Consider the following 12,987-nt stretch of genomic DNA (forward strand, 5'->3'; position numbering starts at 1 on the left):
TTGGGGTAATGAAGGAAGAACAGGAGGAATAAATGCACTAAATCAGTATTCACATCAAAGCCTATTAACCAAATCAAGATTTAGGTTGTCACTAGCACTGACTTCTTAAACTACTTGTTTTCAACCCTGACTGCAGGTCAGAATCCCTTGGGTGCCACCTGGGTACCACGTCCCCTCTCTCCCCCTCCCCCCCATCAATATATCCATTCCTGGCCATGGGTTCCTTTAATGAGCTCAATAATAAGAATCAGTGAAATCCCTTTTATCCAGCCTAAGTTATCCTTGGCAGGTTCTAGTCCATTAAAAGTCAACCTATTAATAGCAATAAATTAAAATAAAGTTACAAATCTGATGACCAGTGGCTTGCACTGGGCAGAAGGTTAACACTACTTAATTCTTTCTGCTGTACCATTTAAACACTATTCTGAATGTAGGGTGGGAAATGAAAGAGGCATTCAATCGCCTTGGAAACCCTTTCATGAACCTGGGATGATTTTCTGAGAATTGTAAAGCAGTGACTTACTAAACCGCAGACCTCGGTTCTATAGATAATTACTGTTTCATCCCCCAACACAGCCCACCTTCCTACTCCCCACCCTCCCTGGCCTCCCCTTCTCCCCCCCTACTTCAGCCAAATCTTGCTGCATCTGTTTTGCTTGGCAGCACACACCAGGATTCCAACAGATGCCACCTGGCCACTAAGTGAAGATTGCAACATATTGGGCAAAATCAGAAACCTGCTCAAAAGGAAAAGTTATCTGCAGTGAGGTTTTTGTGAGCAAAGATCACTGAGCTTGCAGGGCCGGACTCCATTAGGGAGGTGGCTCTGCCCCACTTCACGCCACACCCTGCCCGTAACCCTGTCATACTGGAGACAGAGAATGTTCCCAGGAGCACTCCACCGAGTGGAACTTTCCGCTCTCCGAGGATTCCATCTGCTCCTCCAAACCCAGAGCCTCTGCACAAGGCTTAGTTGGTCGGTTTAAAGAAACAAGGATAAACTGGCAGTGACCACGGCCCTTAGAACCATGCCTACAGCACTTTGGTACAAAAGCATGATGTCTGGTATTTCCCATTATTTCAACCCACATTTACGACGGAAATTTTCAGTAGTCAGACAAAGGAGCACCTATTTCCTTAACAGTGACTTAAAAATTGTCTGCCCATCTCAGCTCTTATCCATGAACTGAGACTGTGTCCGTCTGTTTCAAGTCCTAGGCCCGTCAAGGAAACATGATGAACCAGAGGGCAAAACCAATGACCTCAGAAATTGGGGAAAAACAGATGCAAAAAACCCTGCTCCAGGACAACACTTCTAAAGGGCTTGCCTTTCTCTCTCTCTCTCTCTCTCTCTCTCTCTTTCTCTGGAAGTGAGGCTTGCAGGATAAATGAGCTATTTTAAAAGCTGTGTATCTGCTTTGTAGCCCACACATTATTCATCAATGGACAATATGCCTTATAATAAATGCAATCTGCAAATCAGAAGCAGACTCCCTGGTGCAACACTGCAAAAATAAATCCACCCACGCCCTGGCATGACACAGGCGCAGAAAGCATCTTCAAATAACACTCGCTTCAGGGGAATAAATGCTTCCCATTTTCTAGGCACGGTAACGTGAAAATGACAGTCTAAGAACTCAGGCTAGACTAACTCCTGAGAAAATCAGGCTGTCCCTCGTATTTGGAAGAACAAATATGTCGAGTGTGCCAGCAGCACAGGCCTGGGCCAGGTCACTGCCACCCTCTAAGGTGAGTGACATGCACCACTCCAATGGCCTTCCACCCCTGCCATGCCCTCTCAGTACAGGAGACCCTGTGGTCTGTGAAGATGTATACAACTGATCGCATCACTCCTCTACTCAATCCCCTCCTGTTGCCGCCCATCCCCATGTCCTCACAGGGCCCTCCGTGACCGCCCATCCTTGTAACCGTTCTGTCTGCCAACTCTGTGCATCTCAACCCTGTGCGGCCATTTCAGCCATGTTCACGTCCATGCTGTTCCTCCTACTCTCCAGGCCCCCTGAGACCTCAGAACCTTTGCACTGGTTCCGCATTCTGTCTGGAAGGATCTACTCTCAGCTACCGTGTTTCCCCGACAGTAAGACCTAGCCGGACAAGCAGCTCTAATGCGTCTTTTGCTGCAAAAATGAATGTAAGACCCAGTCTTAGAGCGTAGATTATAAGACCCTGTCTTACATAATATAAGACCGGGTCTTATATTCATTTTTGTTCCAAAAAACACATTAGAGCTGATTGTCTGGCTAGGTCTTATTTTCGGGGAAACACAGTATCTGCATGGCATGCCTTGCTTGTCATAACCATGTCAAGGACATCTTTCTTGATTTCTCTGTGTAAACCCTAAACTAGCAACACTCCTTACCCACTTTGCCTGCTGTTCTCCATGGCACTCACTCATCATCATCTAACATACTGTAGTTTTACTTATTTATTTTGTTCCTCTGTTGTTCCCCACCCCCACCCCCACCCCCGCCACTACCAGAATGTAAGCTGCATGAGGACAGAGGGTTTTATTGTTGTTGTTTTCGTTCACTGCTATATACCCAGAACTTAGAATGGGGTCTGGTATGCAGTATGTACTTAATGAATTCATTTAATAAATGTTTATCATGTCATCTACTAGCAACATCATAAATGATTTTTATCAGCCTCCAGGCAGCCCAACTGGGGAGTTCCACCCATTTGTTCAAGCAGCAAAAAAGTTCCATCTATGAAAAATAGGGAGGTTTTGGGAAAGCATAAACAAATATTACGATTCCATGAGTCAGAAACACATAACCCTCTTCTAGACCTCAGCATCAGTTCTCTCCAAAATACTGACAAAACAAAGGCACTGAAATAGAGGTCACCCACACCTAGAATCCTCAGTTTTTCTCTGTTCTATTACCAAGAGACAGATGTTAGGTACAATTCTGTACCTACTTCATTGCCTGAGCTGTTCAAAATAGGGCTATTCTTCAATGCAAAGGTAACAGTAAGTGAGGAAGTGGGTATAACAATTGATTTTCTATCATTTGTTTAAAACAAACAAAAAAATTCAGCAAACCCTTTTCCCCAAAAATCTTAGTACTCGATTTAAAAAAAACAAAAAAAACGATGCTTAATTATTTTTCTTCTAGATTAAGGCACGCAACCTGGTGGTCTGATCTCCAGGTGAATATTTTGTTTCTGCCCAAGTCCCTTTCACAAACTGTCTTATCCATGAGTCACATGTACCTTTAGCTCTGAAGAGTCACAGAATGGCCTTTCCAGGGTTTCTGCTTTGTCATGGTCCCCAGATCAATATACACCCGATCCATGCATATGGTCCCCTGCCAGGGTTCCCCGGACAAAGCCAATATTGTTGTTTCCTAACTTTTCTCAGTGTTCATTCGTGTGTTAGATCAGAAGCTCTCTGAGAGCAGTAAACCATGAAAGGAAATGGGCCACCCTCACACGACTCAGTAACTGTCTTTCATCTGTGTGTGAGGCCCCTTTCCGCAATAAAGAGGATCAGCTCCTTGAGAATAGAGACACTTCCTAGATCCCTCAAAGTGCAGGCATCCTTCCCAAGTTTAAAATCTACGTGTAATGGGAAACCTCTCTCTGCCAAGAGACAGTACAGCACTTGCTCAGTGGTCTCAGTTCCTTGGGCATTATCGCAGCTAATAGTTTAACTCTTAAGGTCACATTGCCTCTTAACAGGTCTTCATTTGACACGTCATAGGATTTTCGGCTACTTGATTTTAAAATACAAAATACAGACAATTTCTTATAAGTTGCAAATGAAACACCAAGTCTAAACTCATGGGCTTAACACCTAACAATTAGAATGGGAACATCTTAGAGTGTTTAATTAAGTGAACTTTGGGAAGCATATTCTTGGGACAGTAGAGTTTTTATAAGCAAAGAATAATGATATATAAAACTCAATTTACCTGTTTCATATATGTATTGGCTGAAAAGAAAATTTCAATTTTTAAAATTCTGGGTGACAAATATATTGAAGGAAAGATTAAGGGAGCATTCCTTTTCCAAAAGGTCTAATGGCTCACATCTGGATATAAGTGCACAATCACCACAATCGCCGAATTATTTTAACAGTAGCCAATAACCTTCAAAGAACTTCTTTCCATCCATTGGCTCTCTGTAATGGTATGTAAAGCAAATGTACTTGTAAAGCAGAAAAAAAAAACCTCTTTACAAAGGCTTCTGCTTAGAATTGTTAACTTCTTCTGGGTTAACCTTAATATTTCAAAACAAGAATTTTAGTACCTAATAATTTGCCTTACCATTTAAAAATACTTACATGAATGAAAATCATTCTAAAATCACATCCATCCATGGATACTAGCATCAGATATTTGAGTATACCATTTTCAACCACAAATTCTCCCAATTTTATTCATTATGAGTTATTTATCATTTTTATAATGTAAAAGGTACAAAGTGATACATCTTGGGATTTGGACATTTATGTCTTTATTGTCAATCCCTTTATGTGATTCACCAGTATCTATTTCCCAGTGCAGAGGTCAGAGTATCAGGAGAGGGAAACCCTAGTGTTTTCTAGCATTTACCAGAATAAACTTTTATGATATAGATATAAATCTGTTAGCAAAAATGTGAGTAGAATCAAAGACACCGACAAGATACACTGTATGAGAAAACTCACTAAGATAAACATCTGTTATTTTCCTGAGTTAAATTTTTTCATGGTTCATAAATTTAATGCTTTTATATGGCTGAATCTGTCCATCTTTCTTTGTTATTTACTTTTCTGCTTTTAAGATTAGGAATGTACCCTCTTTCACAGAATCTGATCCTCTTTTTTTTTCCTGCTTGTTATTCTATTATATGAAACATTTTATATGAAATTATTTAAATAATCTGTATTTAGATAGATTTAGATAAATCTTGAACTTACTTTGATGCTTAGTTTAGGTTTTAGATCCAACCAACACAAATTTCATTTAATAACTGTTTGTTTAATAACCATATAAAACTGAATACGGTTAATTTGAATGGTGAAAATGTGGGTTATTGTCCTTTCTTGATTTGTTGGGAAATCCAACTGCATACATTTAAGTGTATGTACTATGTATAACTAATATAGTATTTCAAACATCATGAGCTTTAGCAGTTCCTGAGGTTATAATGTCATTTCAAACAGAAAAATATGCAGAGAAGTGCTTACAATATTCATTTCATTAGCTCATTTTTCAGAATAAATTCTTTACTGCACATATAAACAGTTAACAGTCTCAAACTCTATAAAGCAAGCTTCCTCGTTTCTGTTCAAGTTAGGGCCCTACAATATGATTTACAATGAAGGTGACCGGCATCTGTTTAATTCCTGCTGCCACCATTCAACGGGAGCGATCCTCATGGTAACTCTGTCCCCTAGCCTCGCCCAGGAAGGTGCTCACAGAACACTCTGTGGGAGTCAGGCAGACAAGGAAGGAATTCATTCAACTCCTTATCTGACGGGGAAGAGAGGAATTATTCATGCCAATCACCACACCCCAAAATTCTACGACATTTCACATTAAAACACAATTTGCTGATTCTTGCTCATCACGATCAAGGAAATTCCTGGGCAAATATAGCAACCACATCACTGGCAGTCACTTCTACCTTCAGTCTTCCAAACACAGCCCCTCCCACTGACCCACTGAGACAAATCCTGGTCATCTTTCCAGACCCAGTTCCAACCTTCCCTCCATGACATCACTCCTGTCCATCGTGACCCCTTGTGCCCCGTTCCACGTGTAACCAATCTGTCCCCCGCTGCCTGTGCTGGAGATCAGTGCTTCCGGAGGGCCTGCTATTATGAATTAATGTTTCCACGGGGCATGGCTCATCTCAGCTGTCCTGTGTGCTGAACTGAAAGTTCTAGAGGCCAGACGTCCCAACCTTTGATACTTCCAACGTCAAGAAATACAGTGCTTCACGTGTATTGTTTTAAAAAATAATGATTTCTTTTCACCCTTGTGAAATAAAAAGAATGGTCGCTGTAATCGCATCAATAATGCTCTGTTTCCTCATCTTTAGACTGAAAGGAACTGGTCTACGTACCACCTACAGAAACCCACCAGCTCTGTAAGTTCATGAATATAACATTTAAAAATGACTCCTGCACACATGTGAAGAATGCCATGCTGCCATGCTGCAAAACACACAAACATTTCTTGCTAATAAAATTTCAACCGAGAGTGCAGGCAGGCCTGAAGGCGCACTGTGTTTATATAAAACGATTTTCACAGCTTTATGCTTTGTTATAACATCTGGGCATCCTAGTCATACATCCTAATGTGTACAACAGCATATCAGGGTTTTTTAAAAAGCATGGCTTCTATCACAAGAAGAGGTTAGGTCAACTTAAATATTAAAACGATGTTAAGACGTTTAAAGTTATATTACAATATTGTATCTCATTTTTCAAGTGGAAAAGCACAATCAGTAAGTGCATATGGAACAAATAATAAACTTAAGGCATTTTTACTCACGAGAAAGATAATAGAAAAGGACCCTAGAGTTATGCTGTTAGCATGCAGTGTCCAACTCCCACTAACTTTAGAAAAGTAAAAGAGCTGTCAGAATTGGTAGTCACAAACTATTCCCTGTAATGTGAAATACGCTATGGGGAATATAGTCAATAATGTTGTAAAAACTATGTACGGTATCAGATGGCACTAGACTTATCGGGGGGGGGGGGGGATCGCTTCATAAATTATATAAAAGCCTAACCACTGTGCTGTACACCTGAAACTAATATAATATTGAATGTCAACTATAATTAAAATATGTATGTGTTGTGTGCGTATATGTATGCATGTACATATATAAACACACACACACACACACATATACAGTTACAAGATGTAAAGCACAGCATAGGGAATATAGTCAATGTTACCGTAAAGGCTGTGTACGATGTCAGATGAGTAGTAGACGTACGTGTTGGGGTTATCACTGTGAGGCACGTAAATGTCTAATCATTATGTTATTCTGTACAATTGAAACTAATAATTTAAAAAAAATAGAAAATTATAAAGAGAGAGAGCGAGCGAGCTGTTAGTTCTGCAGTAGAACGCCTAGCCTGAAAAACTTCCTGCTTTGATGAAGTCCTAGGTTTTTGGGTTGGAGGTTAATCCACAGATTTTAATATCCCTGCTCCACCTTCAACTTTTCTATTCAATTCAATTTAAAAAATCTGCACCAAAACAGGTTTTTTTCCCCGCCTTCAAGAGTTAAATACCTAGTCATGTATTTTTAAATAATATGAAAAAAAGATTCTGAAGACATATGGTTTATTATGAAGCTTTGAAAAGTCTATCAAGGAAATGGATGTTATGTTATATGTGGATCATTAAATATATTTTTTAAGTCTATCAGTTTTAGATTGACCTACAGAAAGTAAGAAAGAGAAACCGCAAATCTACCAAACTCTTTGAATCATCAAATACTTAATATGCTTAGTAACATCCCTACCCTATCCTGGGCCCCCAGAAAGAGGTAAGCAACATAACAATGAAAGATCACAGGCTGAAAGCAGATTGCCCAAGTTATTATATGGGAGAAGTAAAAGCCACCTGACTCACCCTAATCTATAAAAATTAAGCCACAAAAAAAGGCTATATAAATTCCAGGGACCTGTGAAAAGCAGATTTCCAGGGGAACTCTAGTCTCTTCCTCCCTGGAGGAATTTCCTCACTTTCTGTTTACCCAGTCGTATATGGCAGGACACATAACACTAAAATCAACACAGAATGGTTTCAGAAGAATCAGTAGTGAAGACGGGCACTTACAGGAACTGAGACAAAGTATCTGAACACTAAAGTGTAGCAACAATAGTCAAATTAGAGAAAGGGCCCTTTCCAGCTCAATTTATACTTTCATTTCACCTTTCCTTTCACATTAAGTACTTTATTCAAAAGTCAGAACAATCCATGGGTCTAAAATAATCACGGTATAAAAGGCAGCTTCTTGAAATTCAATCTACTCCACTCATCCTCCAACCTGAAAGCTAAACTTCCTGTTAAAACGTGGAGATGTCTAGAGACCACCGAAGTGTCAACTCAGGACACAGCACAAACCCCGCAGGACATCAAAGATTTACTTTGAGGCCCACTCATGTCAGGCCACCTGTTTCACTTACTACTTATTATTTTTACATTCCTCCTCATCCCAGGTTGCCCAAGTAAGCCACTGCGGAACAATAAACAAGAGATTCGAAAAGGAAACCCCACTGAGGTCATTACACATGCATGGTACATACTGAGTCGCAATTATTGCTAAAAATCTTTCCATAATCTCGATTTGCCCAGAAAAATCACAGACCTCTTGCTGTACATATTTTAGCTAATAGTTTGAAGACTCTATCCCTTTAGGCCTTTGAAATCTTGCAACTGGAGTTGAGTTTACACAGCAGACGGATTATCTAGTCGGTGTTTCTCATGCAAGACATGGGATATTATGCTGCCTGCTGTGAATGAAGGGACCCGAGGACCGCAGGCGGTATCCTCAACCACTGAAGAAGCACCAGACAATTCTGGATTGGGTTTCCCAAGCTTCTTTTGGCATTTATAGAGGGAACTTAGATATTCTCATTGTCACGCATTAGGTCCACATGAATTTCCTGCTTTTCCCTCTTTAGTGCACGTCTTGGTAGCATCATTAAGAGTTTAAAAAGAGGTCAGTGCCTTTAGAGCAGCAATCTCTGTCAGCGGTAATCATATGCAGTTAAGTATTTTATTTTAAACATCTGCTTGGATTATTTCAAGTTGCGCAAAATAGATTACCATTCAGATTAGCCGCAACAAGTTTTAAACCATCAACTCTACAAAGAAACCCAACATTTATTAAATTTAAAGCTAATTCGAACAGGGAGTAAATTTCTTCTGGGATGGTGAACTTTCATGTAGAGATCACAATTTTCTTATTAACATGTATTCTGAAATTATAGATTTATTTCAATGGCCTTTTTAAGAACCCTGCCTCCAGGCATGGCCAAGAGAAGCAGCTGTGGCATTTATAAAAATCCTCTCAAAGGTGGTATCTAATAAGGCTTGTTGTCAATACTGACCTCATTTGTAAATCACACAATGTAGAAATTTTGTACACATGACATTAGATTGTTGCTCAAAAGCCTCAGCCTATGAGAAAGAAAAGTAAACTTAACCACTGGGAACATTGTAGCAAAATGACATGGTAAAGTTATAACATGACTAAAACACCAGCTGAAGTAAATGCTTCAAAGTTGCAAAATTCAATAAAGCAAATACAATGAAAGGTCCTTTGCTACAATACATAGCTCAGGAATGAAGTCAAGTTTTTTCAGGCACTGCGTCACCCCAGAGCAGTGTTGGGGCTTTGGGACGCCCATTATCCAACAGATAAACACTCAGGACCAACAAGGTGACACATTTCCAGATATGCCTTAAATTCACGTTGCCTTGTGTCTAATACCATGCTGATCAAAAACTGATTGTTCACAGTTAACCTAATTACTATTCTTGAAGAAAGATTTTTATATGATAGATACCTTGGTTAAGAAGGAAAGAAAGCCAAAATGAACACCAATCAGGCGCCAATGAGGCATCCTACACTGCCTCATTTAAACCTCACCATAAACCTGTGGGCTGGACTGCTCTTCTCATTTTTCACTGATGAGGGGGCACCCTCAGAGGGCATCTCCCCAGGACATGTCAGTCAGCTGCCCAGCTTGGCTCTGCAGGCTCCAAAGATGCCTCCATTATGCCAGTTGCAAGGCACCACGTGGAGGGCCAGCTCCAAAATTTTCAGCAAAAATGTTACATCACAGGAAGTAATAACTGCTTTTTGACTACACAGGCTTTTTAATTGTGCAAGATACACACAGTCTTAAAAGCCCCATTACATATACACACACAGTGCTGTGACACTATACTGGTTATCATATCTAATGACACTATCGCATGCCTTCAGCAGAAACAGTGAAGCTCTTTATCTCATGCTAGTTGGGAAGGCTGGGTGAGACAGTGCTTCCGCAATGGGATAGTTCTACAGGTTACATGAAATAAAGGCTCTTCTCCAATGGTGACATGTTATAGAAACAGGAACTATCTATCATCGCACGTCCTATGTGTCTCTGTGTGGAAACACGTATCAGTGCCAATCCTGTATACCGCCTACGCTTTTCAAAACATCCCTGGGTGAAATTTTGTTGAATACTGGAATATTCTCATATACGACCCCGTTCAGAGAGATTACTACTATACCAGGGGGAGGGGGGACGGGGAACTTTATAAAATCCATTAAGAAACCAAGTAAATGAAAAGAATACTAGCTTTTTTCTTATCTGTTACAATGTTGTTGGGTATTTAAATAAAAGGGTGGTTTATACATATAGTCATAGAACTATTTTTTAAGGTAAAAAAAGACATCAAGTAATACCAATGTCAATTTTTTTTCTGTACAGTAAAAATCACCCTTTTTCTAAAACAGAGTCAACTAAAATCCCTCCCAAAGAAAAACACTTTGGATATTCCCTTATTGCTCAGTGAAATGAATTGTTTAATCACCAAAGATACCATACTACTTCTGTGAAGTATATGTCCACTGAAGGGGCACAGGGAAAGGTGCAGAGAACCTGGGAAGGAAGAAGGAACACTCGCTTCCCTGTTGGTGTATGTAGTGGGTGTTAGAATGTGGGTCTTTGCCCCCCATGGGCCCTCTTCCCTCTGTTTACTTTACAAACTGCATGTCAGGGAGGAACTGACATCCATTGTAATGTTATATACACAGTGGGTCTTAAACACTTACTGACATTAACGGGATTACAAAACTGGCTCCTGAAACTTGTAAAAGGCAGAGCCTAGCAGTTACTATTCATGAAACTGGGTTGAAAGAGGGCATAAATGCTGGTAAACAGTGATTCACCTTCCTTGGAATAACTCTAATGCAGTTAGAAGCTCATAACCCGACCAAATAACCCAAAAACTAATTTAAGAAAATAAGTTATTTGATAGATGGCTATTAATAATGCCACAACTGAAATGATAAGTTCAAAGACCTCTTAAATATTATAACTGATTAAAACTGATGACTGTAAGAACCAATTCTATTTTACTGTGAAGGTGTCAAACGGGGTGAAAAATCAGTCATCGTAAGGGGTTCGTTGCCATGTATTTTTTTTTTTCTGGGAATCTAGCTGGTTAACATTTTTTGGAGTCACGACGCAATTTAGATTTATTCACGACAGGATGTTTGGGAGGCACAGACTGAGAAAAGCACTCAAAAGTCAACTTTGTAACAAGGTCTAAGGCATAGATTATGAAATATGACCACATTTGTAAAAGGAATTGTGAGTGATTTTCTCAAAAAACATTTCTGACATCATTCAAAAACCAGACTGCAATAGATTTTAATTTTTTTTCATGTAAACTAATAATGAAATGCCCTTCTGACCAAAGCAGCAGATACTTGAAACATCAAAAAGCTTGGTGGCAGTCAGACTGTAGACGCCGCAGTGAATGTTTTCCCTCAAGATAAATACGGCCGTGGCAGCTGCTGCCTGCACTTAACACCCCTGCCCATATGAAACACGTACGAAGTGTTGAATGGAGCAGACAGTTTTGTTATGTGACAAGTTTTCTCTTTGCTTCTTAAAGAAAAAAAAGTTTTTGCTTAAAAGAAAACCAACTTCTTACTAACCACTTACTAATGGTTATGTCTATGTACAAAAACACACCTATGAAAATGAAAACCACCTTGGGCTAGACAGAACTTATTCTCCAAGAAGAGTTCTTTATTCGAGAACTCCCATTTCCAAATTTGAAGAAATTTGTTTTCCTCTATAATAGTCTTTGCAAGTTACAATAGTCCTTGTACGTAAGGTACACATAACTTTTAGGATAGCCTATTTGTTTTCTAATTATATTAGAAACTTCAAGCCAAAGGAGACTTTAATTACGTAAATCCATTTGTCCTTCACCTCTAACTGCACAAATGATACAAGTTTTTGGTAACATAATCGAATAGTCATCAAAACGTTAGGAAATGCATTTTGCTTGTCTGTTTTCCTGTGGTAGGTGGTCCAATGTCAGCATGGACGTGTGCTGCCCAACAAAACCCACAACTGTCATGATGGTGCTTTCTTGGGGTGAAGGTTAAAAGCTCTTATAATATCAAAATTTTATTGAAATTTGAACCACTGTATAAAACTGGTGTTGGGTCAGACCAAGACACAGCACAGACATTTCCTAAGAAAGGGGCTTAGGGAAGTGGTAAGAAGGAATAGTTATATAACACCAAGGAAACTGTAATGTTTGCATTTAGCATCTGGTTACCCCTTCCAAAGCGGTGAAGACCAATGCTGGGGCAGCGAGCAAGTGTACTTGAATGGCCAAACATTAAGCACTACAAGATGATACAATTCTGCAGTAACACTCAGCCATCCACTTTGAAAAGTCACCATTCATAAACGAAACCCACACAAAAAGTCCCCAAGACATTTCATAGTCATATATGCAGACCAGTAATCACATGAAATTCGGGGGTGGGGTGGGGGTGGGAACCCAATTCAAAACGATAAGGAGCTTGTTCTCAAAAAAAAAAAAAAAAGAAAAGAAAAGAAAAGAAAGCTCTTAATGGCTAGTGACTACTAGCAAAAGAAAGCTAACTGCTAAAACTTTCCATCCGACTACAAACTATGAAAGCTTCCAAGTCATGATTTGCCTGGTGGGGTTAGCAGCTGTCCTTCTGTACTCCATTTCACAGAAAGGGAGAGAGCAAGAACACAGGAACAATAAAGGCTAAAGTTTGTTCTTGGGCATCTGTGTCCACAGCTGGAGACAGGGCACTTACTCTTCTATATACAGCAGCCTGGCTTAGACACTCAAGTGGGTGGTGTGAAACGGCACGGCTGTGCCATCGGACCATTACTAAGTCCCAGGTCAGTGTCCCTTAGCCAGTCTGCTTCAGAAAACGCATTTCTTAATGACCCAC

At 39.8% G+C, this 12,987-nt stretch overlaps 1 protein-coding gene across 13 annotated transcripts in view; it reads right to left on the reverse strand.

Moving 5' to 3' along the window:
- The window catches only part of NEDD4L (NEDD4 like E3 ubiquitin protein ligase), a 315,839-nt gene that overhangs the window by 118,551 nt on the left and 184,301 nt on the right, over nucleotides 1-12,987 (reverse strand). The window lies entirely within an intron of this gene.

This window comes from Rhinolophus hipposideros, assembly GCF_964194185.1.
Source record: "Rhinolophus hipposideros genome assembly, chromosome: 17".
In the NCBI taxonomy this organism is placed as follows: Eukaryota; Metazoa; Chordata; class Mammalia; order Chiroptera; family Rhinolophidae; genus Rhinolophus; species Rhinolophus hipposideros.